Source organism: Marmota marmota, unplaced genomic scaffold (genome assembly GCF_001458135.2).
Source record: "Marmota marmota marmota unplaced genomic scaffold, marMar, whole genome shotgun sequence".
Classification (NCBI taxonomy): Eukaryota; Metazoa; Chordata; class Mammalia; order Rodentia; family Sciuridae; genus Marmota; species Marmota marmota.
In genome coordinates this window covers 14,915,010-14,933,427 of record NW_025999925.1, presented here as the reverse complement: position 1 = coordinate 14,933,427, position 18,418 = coordinate 14,915,010, and the positions used below count along the sequence as shown (strand labels likewise).

Below are 18,418 nucleotides of genomic sequence, written 5' to 3'. Positions count from 1 at the left end.
CTGCGTTAAATCCCTAGTATCAAAAGAAAAAAGAAAAGAAAGATGCATATAGGAGCATGGGGCAGGGTGGGGTTATGTGTGAACATGTCTGCCCAGCCCAACCACAGACTATTACAGTGATGACAAAAATTGGGGAATAGAGACTGTTAGTTATGCTCTCTTAGAGGAAAAAAAAAAAACAAGCAAATTTTTTAAAATAAAGTGGACTTTTATTGTGTGTTCATGTCTCAAGGTCATAGAAAACCTACACTTATTTCTTAAAAAGTAACCCAAAAATGATTTAACATCTCTTATAAAGTGTATGTAAATGACTGGAACGCTGGATATCATAGAAGAGGAAAAAGCAATTTTCTATACTTTCCAGATTAAAAAAACAAAAATTCCAACCATATTGGTGTATGTGGGCTGCCATAATAAAATATCAGACTGGTTAACTTAAACAACAGAATTTTGTTTTCTTACAGTTATGGAGGTTGGAAGACCATGTTCAAAGTGCCAGATGATTTGGATTGTACTGAGGGCTTTCTTCTGGCATGCAGACTGTCACCTTTTCTTATGTCCTCACATGGCCTTTCCTCAGAGCATGCATTTGGAGGGAGAGATTTTTATTCTTCACCTTACAAGGTCACTAATCCCATCATGAGGACCCTACCCTCATGATACGGCTACTCCTAATTACCTCTCAAGAACCCACCCCCAAATACAATCTCACTGAAGTCTCAAGCTTTGATGCATAAATTTTGGGAGGGACACAAACATTCAGTCCACATCTTTGACTAAAAATCACACTAGGCAAACCAGTCTGTAAAATGTGAACATATTAACCTGAGGGTTATTTGTAGCTGTAAACCTCAAGTTCCATCTTTAGCCTTACTAAAAGCATAAGGTTTCTAGCTATATAGACATACACTAATCAAGAAGAGAAAACAGTAGCATAAAGTACAATGGAAAAGTGATTGTCAAAATGTGATCCAAGAAGTTGGACATAGTAGTGCACACCTGCAATCCCAGCCACTTGGGAGGCTGAAACAGGAAGATCACAAGTTCAGGACCAACCTGGGTAATTTAGTGAGAGTCTTTCTCAGAATAAAAAACAGAAAAAGAGTTTGTTATGTGGCTCAGTGATAGAGGTCCCTGGGTTCAATACTCAGTACTGAAAAGGAAAAGAGGGGGGAAATAAAGGAGAAAAGAAAAGAAAAATACAATTCAAGAACTCCTGGAGTGCCATGAAAATCCTCTGTGTACCTATGGATGGTTTCAACACAATGTAGTCAATTGTTAGTGGCTGTGTCCATCTTCCCTGTTCTGGCATGAGCTAAAAATATTCTTACAAAATTAGAAATGCATATCCAAAAGAACACTAATTTTGATGAATTACTTTGATGAATGACTTTGATACTTTCCCAAGGGAGGAAGAGTAGGCTGTGGATTCTTTGACTTCATCCAAGTGGCATAAGGGTTGAAGTACTTTTCTAGTCATGTTCTTGAACAGTTACTTTCATGGCTTCCTGACATATCCACACTACTGAAGATGTGATGGTTTACTGATCCTATATTCTGTAAGAAAGAAGGTTGTATATTCTAAAGGAGATAGGTTTCCAATGACTATATAGTGTAAAATTTGCACTGGAACTCTTTCTTTTATTCTCAAGCTTTAATCATCCCCATTGCTACGGGGCCTCCTGAAAGTAAACACTGTTCATAAGGTCTAGGTTGCCTTCTGGCCCATTAACATATTCTCTGTAGTCTCAAAACAAGGGCACTTAAAAACAGAAATTATTCTCCCCTCTCTCATTCCTTCCTCCGCTCCCCCTACCCAGTTCCTAGGAATAGGAGTCTGTTCCATAGAAGTCTGTTTGAGGGGCTGGGGCTAGGGCTCAGCAATAGCACACTTTCCTGGCATGTGTGAGGCACTGGGTTCAATTCTCAGCACCACATATAAATAAATAAAAATAAATAAAGGTCTATCAACAACTAAAAAATAATTTAAAAAAGAAGTCTATTTGAACGAATGCATGAAGATATCTAAAATGGATGATATGTTAGACATTGATACTTGGTCACCTATATGTAAGATTATTATCATAAGGAAAGTTTAAAAAAACCATAATCCTATTGCTTTTTGAAAGTGTACAGAGAAGAGAGGCATGGTGGTGCATACTTGTAATCCCAGTGACTTGGGATGCTGAGGCAAGAAGATTGCAAGTTCAAGTATAGCTTCAGCAATTTAGCAAAGCCCTAAGCAACTTAGCAAGACCCACTCTCAAAATACATTTTTAAAAATTTTTAAAAGATCTGGGGACATGTCTCAGTGGTTAAGCAACCCAGAGTTCAATCTCTGGTACCAAAAAAAGTGTATATAATGGCCTCTGCTGAGAGTATCCTGCATAATCATTTGCAAAGGAACACGGACCTCCTCTTTCATATCATCACATCCCTGCCTTGTGTATGTAGTACCATATGAATTGAAAAACCCATTCTCAGCCCCAAAACTTAGACCCACTAACCTTAGGTTTCACTGATGGATTCTATAAAGTATGATAATAGCACCTACATCACAGATCTCAAGTGTCTTACCACGTGCTGTTTCATGAACCCCTGTGTTTTGGAAGAAAGGGACTAGTCTATCATCCTTCAGCTCATTTCCTTTACTGGCACTTTTTTTGGGCCACCAGTGATTTGGTAGAAGAAATAGTATGAAAATATTATTCAAGTGGTCACTAAAGCAATTAAACAGATTAAAATTATATAACTGCGATAACCGGTTGTCCTGATTTTTGAATATTTAAGATACCTCCCAAGCTTAAAATCTCCGGTTTTATATTTTTATACTTCTGCATAATTATTACCTTTAGAACAATGTTCTCCTTGTTTTTTTCCACTACACAAAACTTTGGGGCCATATCCAATGTAGTCTTCTCCATGGCATCTGTCCTAACTTCTTCATTAAAACATGTGATTGTAATTAATTTTCTCTCATGCCTTTCTTCTTGGTCTGATCCTAAGGCCTGTGTCTTATTCATTTACACATTCATAACATCTAATAGAGTGTCTAACTAGTATATATTGGATACACAGAAAGCATACATTAAATGTAAGTAATTCATGAAAGCAACAATTTCTGAGAGATTTCAATTCCTTCTCCTTTTGGTGGAATGTTAACTCCAGTTATCTTAATATTTGGTATTTTTATTGTTGTTGTTACATTATTACTAAAGAAACCACTCGGCAAAGAGAAATGAAAGAAAGAAAAATTTTCCCTTTGGTCTTACCCAAGGAGGTCATGCCCTTGTCCTTTTAGAGAGGACAAAATCAAACATGATATTATTATAGCCAATTTAATTCTCATAGTCCTGTGGCTATTTAACAGTTAATTATCTGCTTGTATCATTAAAAAAGAAAATAAAAATATATGCAAAACTAGACATCTGTCTTGACAAAACCAAGTTCTAAATAGTTCCAAGGTCTTCAATCTTTTCATGATCATTATATCCTGAATGGGTCAACTTTAAAACAGTTTCTAAATTGGGTACTGCTATACACCCCTGTAATCCCAGCTACTCAGGGGCTGAGGCAGGAGGATCATCAGGAGCTCAAGGCCAGCCTCAGAAATTTATCAAAACCCTGTCTCAAAATAAAAAAAAAAGGCTGGGGATCTAGCTCAGTGATAGAATGCCCCTGGGTTCAATCTGCAGCACAAAACAAACAAATAAAACAGAAACATGCTCTATACGACTTAGTGAGCCCTGTCTCAAAAAGTAAAAGGGACTGGAATATATGTCAGTAGTAAAGTGACCTTGGGTTCAATTTCCAGTACCCAAATCAAACCAAAGCAAAACCAAAAAGAAGGAGGAGGAGGAGGAGGAGGAGGAGGAGGAGGAGGAAGGAGGAGGAGGAGGAAGAGGAGGAGAGGAAGAAGAAGAAGGGGAAGAAAATAAAAGAAAATTAAAACAAACACCATACCTCAACAAAAAACAGATATTAGCCTTATGATGAAACCAAAGAATCTAATAACATTTTCAATGTATAAAAAAGTCTCACTAAAGGTGTTTAATCTTTTATAAATGAATTATTAAATTTGCAATTGATAGCAGCCTCCATTAAAAACTATTTAAAGCTCTCTTAAAAGATAACAGAAAATTAAACAAGCTTTTCTGTGGTTGAAGAGCAAAGGCGTATATGCTGTTGACAGTGTGGACAAAACCTGACAAGTGGCTCTACTTAAGCTGAAGAATGTGACTTCATATTTGATAGGTAGATGAACTAACCAGAAGGCCAGTTCTAGAAATTGAAATGAAAGACAGGAGATGATTGAGTCAGAACCTCTAGAATCAAAGATAAATAATACTTTTTATTTTTTACCAAAAGAATCAATACTTTATATTGCTAACTTCTGTGGCTTTTCCCCCACCAACTAAGGTATGTTTTTTCTCCTTAACATTCAGCTCCCTCCTCTCAAAAATGGTACTATTACAGTACCTTCCACAAATAACCAAGATAGGCAAACCCAAGATAAAAGTCCAGAAAGGGTGAAAACTGAAACAGAACACTAATGAACACTGTAGAAAAACATCTGAATGGGAAGCTGAATACCGGAGTCTATTCCAATTATGGACTGGGGTGATTTGATGTTGATAAATAAGTAAATAGCTCTTTGTGACTGATTCCTCACTGATGAAATAGAGAAGATTTGCAATACACATAAAGCAATTGAAACTTCTAAGCAAGGGCAAAGTCATAAAAATAATTTGTGGGTCACATAAACCAAATTAACTCACTCTGACATGAATTGCTAAAAGGGGCATTGTGGAATCTTCACACACAAATAGTGTTGCTTCTAGTCTACCCCTCTCCCTTGTCAGGGAGATTACAGAGAGATATTTCCAAAGACTGGGCACCTATAATGGAACCCCAAAGAATACGAGGTACACAACATGATGCTACTGGATGAGTGACAATCTTGTGAGTGAATCAAGGGAATGTGAGATGAATTCCAGGCCCTTATGAAAATGGCTCATAATCAATCCCCAATTTCAAAAGATTGACATTTCTGCTTCTGCTTGGATATTCTGCATCAGAAGTAGGTCTTCTCATGAATCCTTGGAAGAAAATTGGAGAGGGTACAACAGAGTCACCTCTTTCTGGTGAACTGATGCTCAGGTACCTCCCTCCCACAGAGACTATGGTGTGCATGAAATGACATTCCTTGGAATTCTCCAGAGACTGCAATTTCTCAAGGACACTTCAGTTGGGCTCTCAGAATCAGGAATGAAAATGTCAAAGCCAGAAGAGTGAGTCTGAAAATGGGAATCCTCACTATGGAACAGTATTAGTTATCTAGAATATGTGGTGAATTTCTCAGTCCCTTGTTTACAACTCAGGAGTGATTTAGGCATTAAGAGAAGCAGCATAGTTATTTCCCATGTTTAAGCCCTGAACTTTATACTCTATTGATTGCTATTATTTCTTTAGAAAACCCAGTGACACAGATGTGTATTTGTTCCTTTGTTCAAATAAAAGGAACTGAAGCAGAGCAAAGATAAAGAATTAGTTTCCAAATGGCTTATATTTTAAAATATATTAAATCAATTTAAAAAAGAACTGGCTTGAATAAAAAATAAATAAATAATTTTTAAAAATATTTATTTTTTAAATGTTTGTTGATACAATATCTTTATTTCATTTTTATGTTGTGCTGAGGATTGAACCCTCATCTGTGATAGGCGAGCACTCTACAACTGAGCCACAACCACAGCCCCCCCCATTACAATATTTTTAAGGTCTGAAAGATACATAATTTAGGGCTAGGGTTGTAGCTCAGTGGTAGAGCACTTTCCTAGCATGTGTGAGGCATTAGGTTCAATTCTCAGCATTGCATATAAATAAATAAATAAACAAATGTCCATTAACAACTAATAAAAATACTTTTTAAAAAGATACATAAATTGCCCTTAATTTAAAACTTTGTTTTTCTAGAAGCATTTCAGTTTTGTATTTCAATGAAAGTCTAAAAAGTCTGCTCCCAAATATATATATGGTTAAGAAATTTAATCTGGCCATGTTTTTAAGAATTCAAAACTTGTACATTTAAACCAAATCACATTTTTTATTTATTTAGGTAAACCAGTCCTGAAAGAAGAAAAAAAATCCGACCCTGTTAAGCTTTGAATTTGAAGTTGAGTTTTACATGGTGGGCAATCTTTTCCGTCTCCCTTTTCACTAACTCATGTCCCACAGATCTGGCTTAGTTTTTCTGATATTTACAGTTCTTCTTCAGTAACCTTGTCAAGTCAGTTCTTTTATTATATGGGGATGAAGAAATAAAGTTTTATTGCTTTTCAAGTTCAAACTTAATGTATATTGTTCACAAAGTGATGGGGGAAAGGCCATTTTGAAGGAAATTATTCACACTGTCAAGTAAAGAGGTGAAGGTAGGTGACCTGTAAGCTGCGGTCCTGTCTATAACTTCTTGACCTCTCTGGGCTTCAGATTTCCCATCTGCCCAGTAAAGAGCTGGTTTCCAGCTCCCCAAGTTCTTAGTCCTTCCCATCATGAATTTTACCTTATCATTAACTACAGGCAGTATGTAATGTTTGAACTGTTGTATTCACTAATTTTTACTTAATATTTGTTTTAAACCAATTCTTTTTAATTTTAAACTTAAATAAGTATGTTTTAAAAGAAAGCTTTATATCCCTGCCATTAAAAAAAAGAGTGTCATCCACATAGATGGTAATCTGAAAATTTTTAATTTAATGAAAACCATACAGTATTATTAAATTCTAGTTCTACATAGTTGTCTGCTGAAGACTCTGAGCCTGAGGCTTGTCTTCTATTTCTTAAAAAGGAAGATAAAAGTGTTAGAGAGTTCTTTGTTAGCACCAGACTGAGACTTTCTTCTTGATATAATTAGAAGTCTGAAAAAAAAACCTGAAAAGAAGCTAATTTTCCCATTGCGTCACTCACTGTCCATATGCTTCTTAAAATTATATTGTACACACTAGTGGTACACATCCCTAATCCTGTGGTTGGGGGGCTTGGGGAAGCTGGGTTGAATTTTGTCCAAGGTGTCTTCCAGCTACAATTTATTATACTGCAGACCAGTAATTTCACTTTATAGACACACAAGAGATATTAAAGTTGCATTCTCTTCTGATGCTTCAAAATGCAGAAACACAAACATCTTATAGTAAGAGCTGACTCCTCTCAGTACTCCATGACTCTGGGTAACTTGTTCAGACACGAAAAGGTAATGAGGAAGTGTGAATAAGAGCAGGAATGAGAATCCAACTGGTCAACTTGATTTGGTTGTTGTAAAAGACCTTTATCTAACAATCAGATTGAAAAATTTCATTAAATCAGAAGAAACTATTTTTGTCGGAGCTGAAAGGCAAATGCTGGGATCAGTTTGACAAAGTAGTAGATGTCTTTTGTAAAGAATTGATGCAATTTGGGAAATATTGCCAAACTTACTCAACCATCTTTAACTTGTTCTGACAGTGACCATTCATATGGTGAAAGTAAATGTTTAAAAACTTAAATGAATAGCTATTTCTAAAGTACCATCTCACAGTTTTATTTGTATTTTTTTTTTGCTATAAGCTTGTACAATTAGACACAGAGAAAACCTCCATTGAAAAACTTTGCTTTCTCCTTTGTAGAGAGTTTCTAGAGTTACACAAATGACTAAAGCTTAGAATCTTTTCATTATCCAGCATGAAGTAAAATGAATAATTAGAGCTGCCTCGCACGGAAAATTAGTGAGAAAATTCATTTTTACTTCCACTGCCAACATAAAACACCATAATGGCAATTGAGATATCAATATTTTTTAATAAACCATTTTACTTGACAGGAACTCCAAGGAACTGTATCCATTTGTCTAAGTCATACAGGTAATACCTTCATAAGATTAACTCTGGTGTTAGCTGCTTCAGACCCTTGATTCTAAGAGCAATGGTGATTCACCATCACCAAAAGCAGTCTCAAAAAGACCCCATGGCATTTGTCATTGTGAGACACTAATTTTCAGTTAGTGCAAGCTTCTATTTCTCCCTTATGCCTTGATCCACTTAATTCCTACTTCATTCTGTCAAGAAAAATAAAATAAAATAAACATAGCCTGGGTACATGAGCTACAAGGCAAATTATCCCTATACCTAAAAAATCAGAAATTGGATTAGGATCTTCAAATTCAAAAACTTGGCATTTTGGAAAACAGTAATGTGGGACTCAGGAGCCTGGCTTCTGAAAGACTAGCTCTATCACTAACAGTGTGACAGCACTTTGCTGATCTTTAGTATCCCTGTCCTAAAAAAAGGGATGAGAAGAAATCTATACAGCTGCTTCTTGCTTGAAAATCCAATCATTCTGTTTACCTGCTATGGTGCTATAGGGATGTCTAGTGTTTAAAATAATGTTTAATAATCTCTAAGTAGCAAGCCAGACTGGTAAAAGATTTTTAAAAAGACCAGGCAACATAAACTCTCATCAGTCCTGGACCTTATTAAGGGATTAATAATAGACCCACAATTAGATGTACATTGTGTTTCTGATTTGCTAGTTAACTCATTGACTTTCCTATATATTGACTTTTGGGAAGCTAAAAAATGATAGATATGGACCAAACCATTAAGTATATAACCTTCAAATATACCTGCATTAAAATTTTATTTATTGCATTCATTTTAATTGTATTGTGGTTAAAATTTCAAAGGGATAAATACCTCTGTTTATTTGAGAACCTTAGCTTTTTGAAACATTTATCACTAAAATAAACACAGACTGATACCCAACAATTAAATATAAAAATGTCCATGACTAATATGGGTCCTTGTGTAAAATCAATGACCCACTTTAAGCTTTACAGGAGGAGCATGTGAAATATTTCTATTCTAAAGAAATATTTCTATTCTAAAGGACTAGCTGAGAAAATGCACCAAAACTTTTATTCACTTCTAGTCTTCCATTACAGCATCATCCAACAACCTAAAACTTTTGCCAAAGCCTATGTTTTCTAGATATTTTGACAAAACAAAGAAATGCATTTATTTTAAATTTGAACCCAAATGTGATCATTTGCAATTAACATGATTTTAAACTGTAACATTCTGTTTCCCAAGAGCAATTATCTGACTAAGAACTATTGCAGGTAATGGAGATTTTGTTTGGCCAATATTTTGTTGAAATCCAGTTTTTCTAAATGGATAACTGGCAAACTTCAATGGGGTTCTGTGACTCAACTTATGATTAAAGTTATTCTGGAGACATAATCTTCAGTTTGATGATCATTCACTCAGCAACCAGGGTTCTGCTATGTGTCAGATACATAGTAATCTCATGTGCATTCCTTAGCAAATCACATTTTCTAATGGAATCAAATAAAAACTATCTAGTGACTCAAGCATTAAATTATATTCCAGAGGCCAAATGTCAACCCATTCATAAAAAGAGAGAGACAGAAAAAAAATAATGGGGGGGGGGCGGGACCTGAGACTAAATACCATGAGAATTAGATCCTGAGATTCCCTTCAGCTCTGACTCACTTTCCTGGATTATATACTTTACACACCTGATTTTCTTCATGGAGAGGAGGCTGCATAGCACAGTGATGATGCTGCCTCTGCAGCCAAATTTGCTTTTGAATCCTCGCTTCTCCACTTCCTAGATTCAGAACTTGAGCAAGTTTTTAAAACCTCTTTAAGACTAAGTTTCTGCTTCTCTAAGTTGGAAATATGCTGCAGGGATAAAATGAGATAATGTGGGTAAAGCTCTTAGTACTGCGCCTGGCAAATGATAAGCACTCAGGAAAGTGTAGCTTCAATTTAATCTTGTCATTAGCAGACCATAGAGATGACAGATGAACTAAGATTTATTAAGTTCCTAGTGCTCCTTGGGCAAAATGAGGTTCTAGAAATTACCCTGTCCCCATTCCCTCTCCCCACCCTCACCCCACACGAGTTTCTTCTTTATGGGTTCGAAAACTAATTCTCTAGCTTGTGTATCATCCTTTTTTTTTTTCATCTCCTGTTTCTAATTCCTGATGATTCATTTTAGAAATATCTATGTACATCAGCAAAATCATCAGCAGAGAAAAATAAAAATGATGAAAATTAAATTATTACCTGAAATTTGTTTATTAGTAGATATTTCTAAGTGCTATAATTTATCATTATTTTATCCTTTTGACTTATGCTTTTTTTATTTTCCAAATTTTTAGATTGACATGCATTATTTTTTGAAAGAAAAATGTATTTAAAAAGTATGCATGGCTGGAGGAAGTTATTTATTAAACTCAATAAAGATGTGATTATGGCGGATTGTGTGAAATAACTGGAGCACGCAATGAGGACTAGAGGAAAATCATTTTAGTGAAAATCCCAGGACTTAGAGTTAGAAGGCATTAGGTTAAATTCTAGTACAGTGATTTGACAGTTGTATGACCTTGGTCATTTAATCTTGCTAATCTTCGTTTCTCTCATCCATAAAATGGGGTAGTAATATTCTCCAGTAATTTTTTGGAATTTAGGTGAGATTGCATGTGAAAAATATATGAATTATGGCACAGAGTGGATGCTCAAATATGTTAATTGACTTGAAACCTAAAGACTAAATGTCTGAAAGAATTAAAAATTCTTTTAGACTACCTAAAGGAATTAAGTGAGGCAGATCCAAAATGGTGGGCTAGAGGGAGACTGCATTCCTTGTTCCTCTGTGACCTGGGATTCAAGCAGTGGAGTTATTAGAATCTGTGAATTATTAGAGGACCCCCAACATCTGCTTCTGTGCAGGAATCCTGGCTGCCATGTCCACATAGGTCCCCTGGCCTCAACTTCTGAGCAGGACCCCCAGCCACTGCTCCTGTGTACCCCCATCTACCAACATTTAGCTATCTCTGCTAAACCCAAGGCCAATACCATTCTAAGTGGAGAAAAATTGAAAACATTCCCTCTAAAAACTGGAACAAGACAGGGATGCCCTCTTTCACCACTTCTATTTAACACAGTTCTTGAAATTCTAGCCAGAGCAATTAAACAGATGAAAGAAATTAAAGGGATACGGATAGGAAAAGAAAAACTCAAACTGTTTATCACTATTTGCCAATGACATGATTCTATACATAGAGGATCCAAAAAATTCCACCAGAAAGTTTCTAGAACTACTACATGAATTCAGCAAAGTAGCAGGATATAAAAATCAACACCCACAAATGAAATGCATTTCTGTATATCAGTGACAAATGCTCTGAAAGAGAAACTAGAAAAACTTCCCCATTCACAATAGCCTCAAATAAATTTAATAAAATAATTGGAAAAAAACTTAATGAATGAGGTGAAAGACCCCTACAATGAAAACTACAGAACAGAAATTAAAGAAGACCTTAGAAGATGGAGAGATCTCTCTTATTCTTGGATAGGCAGAATTAATACTGTCAAAATTACCATACTACTAAAAGCACCATACAGATTTAATGCAATTCCAATTAAAATTCCAATGATATTCCTCATAGAAGTAGAAAAAGGAATCATGAAATTCATCTGGAAAAATAAGAGACCCAGAATAACAAAAGCAATCCTTAGCAAGAAGAGTGAAGCAGGTAGCATCACAATGCCAGACCTTAAACTATACTACAGAGCAATAGTAACAAAAGGGGAATGGTATTGGCACCAAAATAGACCTGTAGACCAATGGTACAGAATAGAAGACACAGAGACAAACTCATATAAATACAGTTATCTCATATTAGACAAAGGCACCAAAAACATATATTGGAGAAAAGATAGGCTCTTCAACAAATGGTGCTGGGAAAACTAGAAATCTATATGCAGCAAAATGAAATTAAGCCCCTATTTCTCACCTTACACAAAACTCAAAGTGGATCAAGGACCTAGGAATTAGACTAGAGACCTTGCGCCTAGAAGAAAAGGTAGACCCAAATCTTCATCATGTTGTATTAGGCTCTGACTTCCTTAAGACTCCTATAGCTCAAGAAACAAAATCAAGAATCAATAAATGGGATGGATTCAAACTGAAAAGCTTCTTCTCAGCAAAAGAAATAATCAATGAGGTGAAGAGAGCCTACATTTTGGGGGCAAATTTTTGCCACACACACATCAGATAGAGCACTAATCTCCAGAATATATAAGGAACTCAAAAAACTTAACACCAAAACAAACAAACAAACAAACAAACAAACAAACCCAAATAACCCAATTAATAAATGGGCTAAGGATAATATATAACCAATCAACAAGTATATGAAAAAATTTTCAACATCTCTAGCAATTACAGAAATGCAAATCAAAACTGCTCTAAGATTCCATCTCACTCCAGTAAGAATGGCAATTATTAAGAATGCAAGCAACAATAAGTGTTTGCAAGGATATGGGGGAAAAGGCACACTCATACATTGCTGGTGGAACTACAAATTGGTGCAACCAATATGAAAAGCAGTATGGAGATTCCTTGGAAGACTTGGAATGGAACCACCATTTGACCCAACTATCCCACTCCTCGATTTATACCCAAAGGACTTAAAAATAGCATACTATAATGGTGCAGCCACATCAATGTTTATAGGAGCACAATTCACAATAGCTAAATTGTAGAACCAGACTAGATACCCTTCAGTAGATGAATGGATAAAGAAACTGTGGTGTATATATACACAATGAAATATTATTCAGCATTAAAAGAGAATAAAATCATAGCATTTGCAGGTAAATGGATGAAGTTGGAGATTATCATGCTAACTGAAGTTAGCTAATCCCAAAAAAACCAAAGGCTGAATGTTTTATCTGATAAGTGGCTGCTGATCCATAATGGTGGTGGGGAAGAGCATAGGAGGAATGGAGGAACTTTGGATAGGGCAAAGGAGAGGAAGGGGAAGAAAGGGGGCATTGGGGCAAGAAAGATGGTGGAATGAAATGGACATCATTAACCAATGAACATGTATAAAGACACAAATGGTGTGACTCTACTTTGTGTACAACCAGAGAAATGAAAAATTATGCTCCATATGTGTACTATGAATAGAAATGTATTCTGCTGTCATGTATACAAAATTAGAATAAATTAATAAATCTAATAAAAAGAATTAAGTGAAAATGTAGACAAAAATTCCTGCAATAATTGAAATTATCTCATGTATTTTGTTACCCCCTTCACTGTAACATGGTAAAAACTAAACTTAATATTTTCTCTCATACTTCCCACCAAAACCCAGATACTTTCCTTATCTTTATTAGTATTATTGATGAAAATATCCACTTTATAGTTCTGGAAGCTAATGACTTTGATCCTTCCCAACTCTTGACTTTGCAAGTCAATCTGCTCATATTTCCAATTAAGGTTTCCTCTGAAACGTATGTTTTGTTCCACCCTTTTCCTCCATTTCCATTGATAGAGTCCTGACACATGCTGCTCTTCTTCCACTCCTAATGGGGTTTAATTACACTAGTCTCTCCTCTTGACCATACCCTAGATCTAATGACCCACAAATCTTCAAACTTCATTTTCATCACAACACTTTCTTTCATTAAAATCTTTAATCTAAATTCCTCATGTTGTATTCAAGAATCTCCTCTAAGCTATAATCGATTCCCCTTCCATCTAATATTATATTTCTACTTACATCAGCCCTGACTATCCTAAAGACACTAGTTTGGCACTTGGTTTTTCTATTCAAATTTATTCCATCATTGTTCCTTATACAGAACACCATGCCTTTGAACACTGCTTTCCTTCAGGGTTTCTTAATTTCAGCACTATTGATATTTTGAGTTGCATTATTCTTTTTGTGGGAAACTGTCCTGTGCAGTGAAGGATGTTTGTCAGCATTCCTGACCTCTATTTTGTTCCCAGACATCACCAAGTTTACCCTTTGGGGCAAAACTGCTCCCAGTTGAGGACCTCTGTTCTATGTTTTGCTCATGTGCCACAATAATTTTACTCTTAGGCACATAACAGTAAAAGTAGAAACAGCTTTTAAAACATTTATCCTAAATTTAGTAATTTAATCTATAATTGTTGTAATAAATATCCATGTAATTTCTAGAGTTGTACCAGAGGATGCAGAATACATTGCATTCATATGTCACATATTCTTCTGATAGGATGGTATTTGCCTCATTTAAAAGTATTATGCATTATTAAATAAAAAGGTATTCCCAATTCTAAGCCTTATCAGGAAAGTAAAAGACCTCATTTGTTTATTTTATTTTGCTGTTAATTGCATATATATATATATATATATATATACACAAAAAAATATATATATACATATATATATTTTTCTTCTTGGTTATTTATATTAAACAAATATTCATGGCAGTGCAGAAGGAAAATGTAGTTCATGCCTGATACTGTCTGTAATCCATATAAATATATTCACCAGTGGGTTTGTTAAACGTTAATGAATCTAGTATTAAGTGATTTTCATAATGCAAAATTATGGATTATGTAGACTACTATACAGGGGGTTAATAGTATTCTACTGATGTTTAGGGAACAGGTTGAAGTTTTTGCATGCACCCAGAATGTGTTTTTCTTTTTCTCATTTTAAATAATAAAATATTTGCATTTTCTAGACAAGTTTTTCCTTCCTACACATTTTTGGGAGTAGATTAGATTCAGGTAATTAGGAGTACCTGTAGTTCCATTACTTAAATACTAAAAATATTAGGCTATGTGCTAAACACTAATATACACTATTTCTTTAAAACAAACTACCTCAACAAAGATAACTAGAAAGAAAAAATAGAGAATGGGTGTTGAACAGAAGTAGAGAATTTCATTTTACATTTTTTTAGAAAATATGTAGATTATACTGGTTCTTAACCCTGATACAAGATGAAAAATTGCTATTATCATTATAAGGACAGGGCATTCCATTCTTTTACTTTCCAATTCACTCCTCCATGCTCTGAATCCAAACTATTGCTTATTCCATTTCACTAATATTCTATTAGCCATGTTCATCAATAGCCTTTTAAGATGGATGCAATGGGTTTTAGTCCTCATCCTACATGACTTCTTGACTTGAACACCTTTGACCATTCAGTCCTTTTTAAACTACTCCATTCCCAAATACACACCCCATGCCTAGATTTCTCATCTCATCTGCAAATTCTACATTCCACTACACAGTAGTTATCACAATTTGGTGTCTTACAGATGAACTTATGGTATAATTATGTGACACTGAATTCACATCTTTCTTACTCAAATCTGTGTTTTCTTTCTCTACTCCCATTTCAATAAATTACTTCAGACTACCTCATTTATGGAAATCCTTACTTATTGCCACTTCCTTCATTCTGAATCTCATGTTTTTTTTTATTTTTAAAACTTGTTCTAATTAGTTATACATGACAGTAAAATGCATTTCGACACATCATACATGAACTGAGTATAACTTCTCATTCATCTGTTGTACATGATGTAGAGTTAAATAGGTCATGGATTCATATATGCACATAGGGTAATAATGTCTGATACATCCTACTATCATTCCTACCCTCATGCTCCCTCACCTCCCTTCACTCCCCTCTGTTTAGTCCAAAATACTACTATTCTCCCACCTCTTGTTGTGAATTAGCATCCACATATCAGAGAAAACATTTGGCCTTTGGTTCTTTGGGATTGGCTTATTTTGCTTAGCATAATATTCTCCAGTTCCATCCATTTACTGGCAAATGCCATAATTTATTCTTATTTAAGGCTGATTAATATTCCATTGTGTGCATATACAGCAGTTTCTTATCCATTCATCTGTTGAAGGGCAACTAGTTTGGTTCCATAGTTTAATTATTGTGAATTGAGTTGCTATAAACATTGATGTGGCTGTGTCACTGTAGTATGATGATTTTATGTCCTTTGGGTATAACCCTAGGAGTGGGATGACTGGATCAAATGGTAGTTTCATTCCAAGTTTTCTTAGGAATCTTCATACTGCTTTCCATAGTGGCTGCACCAATTTGCCATCCTAGCAACAATGTATGAGTGCACCTTTTTCCCACATCCTCACCAACATGTATTGTTGCTTGTCTGAATCTCATAATATTTGACCACTGTATGTGGCAACTTCCGAATTACTTTTTTAGGTGGTCAACTAAGTATTAAAATAAGTTGCTTATTTTCCTGAATTGACCAATCACATATGCTCAGATAGATGGATAATGACAAAGCTGTCAAACCATGCACAACATGAGACAAAATACAGCAAGATTGCAGGAAGAAGGCAGTGACAGCACAGGTGAAGAACAGGGGTCTTCAGGTCCAGGTGTGCCATGGAAAGTAGCCGAATTTGATCACCAAGAGGTACAAAGGTAGTGCCAAATTCAGAGTTAGAAACAAGAACCAAAGATCAACTCCTGAAACCAACCAAGATAACTCAGAAACCAGGAAGCAGCAGTGGAAGGATCTGTAGAATTCTGCAGAATATTCCATTCTTTATCCAGACTGTCTTAATAAATTTGGGGTATATTTGCTAGTTATTATACAATAGCATCTTAAAATATGTCATGAGACATATAGGATACCTCCTTTCAAGAAGTGAGGTAAAATATTTCAAATGAGTGTCACAATAGGATATGGTTGGATTGAGCCAGAAATAGGCCATAGAAAGGGATAACTAAATAAACTATTTGAGAAAAAGGTGAAATTTATGTATAATTATATGTCATATTTAGCTTCTTTATGTCAACGTCATTCTAGGAGATCTTAAGGTGAAGAACTTTACCTTCACTCATACTTAGCTGTCTCTTTTTATATTTACTCAGGCTACATTAGTCTTTCCCATAGTATAATTTTACTCACTTGAAACAGGATCTGATACAATTTGTTATTGTTGCTTGAAGTGTATTAGAGAAAGTGTTGACAGAGTTGTTCTTTGGCTAAAATAGTAAAGAGCCTGTAAAAATAATTAGTTACAGATAAATAATAGGTATAGCAAAAGATGTAAATTCAGGTAAAGTAAATGCATTGAAATTGAAAAATTCTAAAATACTAATAAGTTTATTTAGAAATAAACTGATACAATGTTTTGTTTTCTAGTCAATATCAACTTGTAAAATAACCCTTAGGTTCTGAAAACCTACTGAGTCTTAATTTTTTTGCAAAACTTTTAGTGAAAGTTGATAAAACTATTTTTGTTGCTCTCAATGTTACAAAGCTGTATAGATAAAAGTTGAGGGTCATCACATTCCTTGGTTCATTGATGAATAAAAGAAATGTACAAAATGGAATTTGTAAATTACTGATTCTTCTTATTTTAAGAAACTTAACTGATATGGACAAAGTAAACAAATAATTTATAAGGTCTGTTTAGATCTTCATTTTAAAAAGCAAAATGCTTTCTTTGCTCTAATTATAGTCCACAATAATTTTGTGGGTTCCATTGTCCTCATGAGTAACTCTGAACTCTATCCTTATAAAGATGAAGAGTTATGGAGAGGATTATGTGAAATGCTATGTAGTTAAGAGTAATTAATAATGATTATAATATCCACTAATTAATAAATCCTTCTAATTGCAGTTATTTATAATAGTGAATTAAAAAGTGACTTCATGTTAATAGATCAATGAGAGAAAAAGAAGAAAGTCTTTATGTTTTGTACAGACTGGGTATATGGAAACTTAATAGATGACAGAACCTGTTAAAGATATAATTTAGGTGGCTTGACCATAGTTTTTTTTTTTTTTTTAAACAAATCTTCCAAGGAAAGATCTTTTTTCTCATTAGGCTCTCCATGTCCTCATGGTTCATTGTTAACAACTATCACAACATCTCCTTTGGATTACATGTTAAGATATCATAAATGCAACTCTGCAGAATAATCTGATTTCCTGTAAATCTGATATCTAAAAATACGTATCTGCACAAACAAGGTGATCGTTTAAGAAAATGAACCAATCAACCAATATGAATTTAACTGATATTACTATGCCACATCAATGTCTAGTCTTCTATTGTTTCTAGTAAAATTATTTCACTTTTTTTTCAGTTCTCCGGACTAAACCCAGGCATGCTGTAGCACTGAGCTACATCTTCCAGCCCTTTTTATTTTTTATTTTGAGACAGCATCTCACTAAGTTTCTAAGGACAGTCTTAAACTTGAGACCCTCCTACCTCAGCCTTAGCATCTGGAAAAACTATCTTATGTCTTAATTTCACTCATGTAGATCATTATATGGGTCCTAAAAAAAAAAATCCAGTGAGATAGGCAGCACAGATTTTTCTCAATGTATACTGATAAGAAACAGAGACATATAGAATGTGGCCATGAAGTATCATAAAGAATGATGTCATTCATTCTGAATGGAGAAAAATTGAAGGCATTCCCTCTAAAATCTGGAACAAGACAGGGATGCCCTCTCTCACCACTTCTGTTCAACATAGTTCTCGAAACACTGGCCA

General features: G+C 34.8%; 1 long non-coding RNA gene across 2 annotated transcripts in view; it reads right to left on the bottom strand.

The window, feature by feature from the left end:
- The window catches only part of LOC125615825, a 46,178-nt gene that overhangs the window by 6,223 nt on the left and 21,537 nt on the right, over nucleotides 1-18,418 (bottom strand). The window contains exon 2 of one of the 2 annotated variants that reach the window (XR_007346425.1): nucleotides 16,819-16,912. The exons of the other annotated variant lie outside the window; for it this stretch is intronic. This is a non-coding gene — a long non-coding RNA (uncharacterized LOC125615825). The remainder of the gene's footprint in view (nucleotides 1-16,818; nucleotides 16,913-18,418) is intronic. 2 annotated transcript variants of the gene reach the window in all.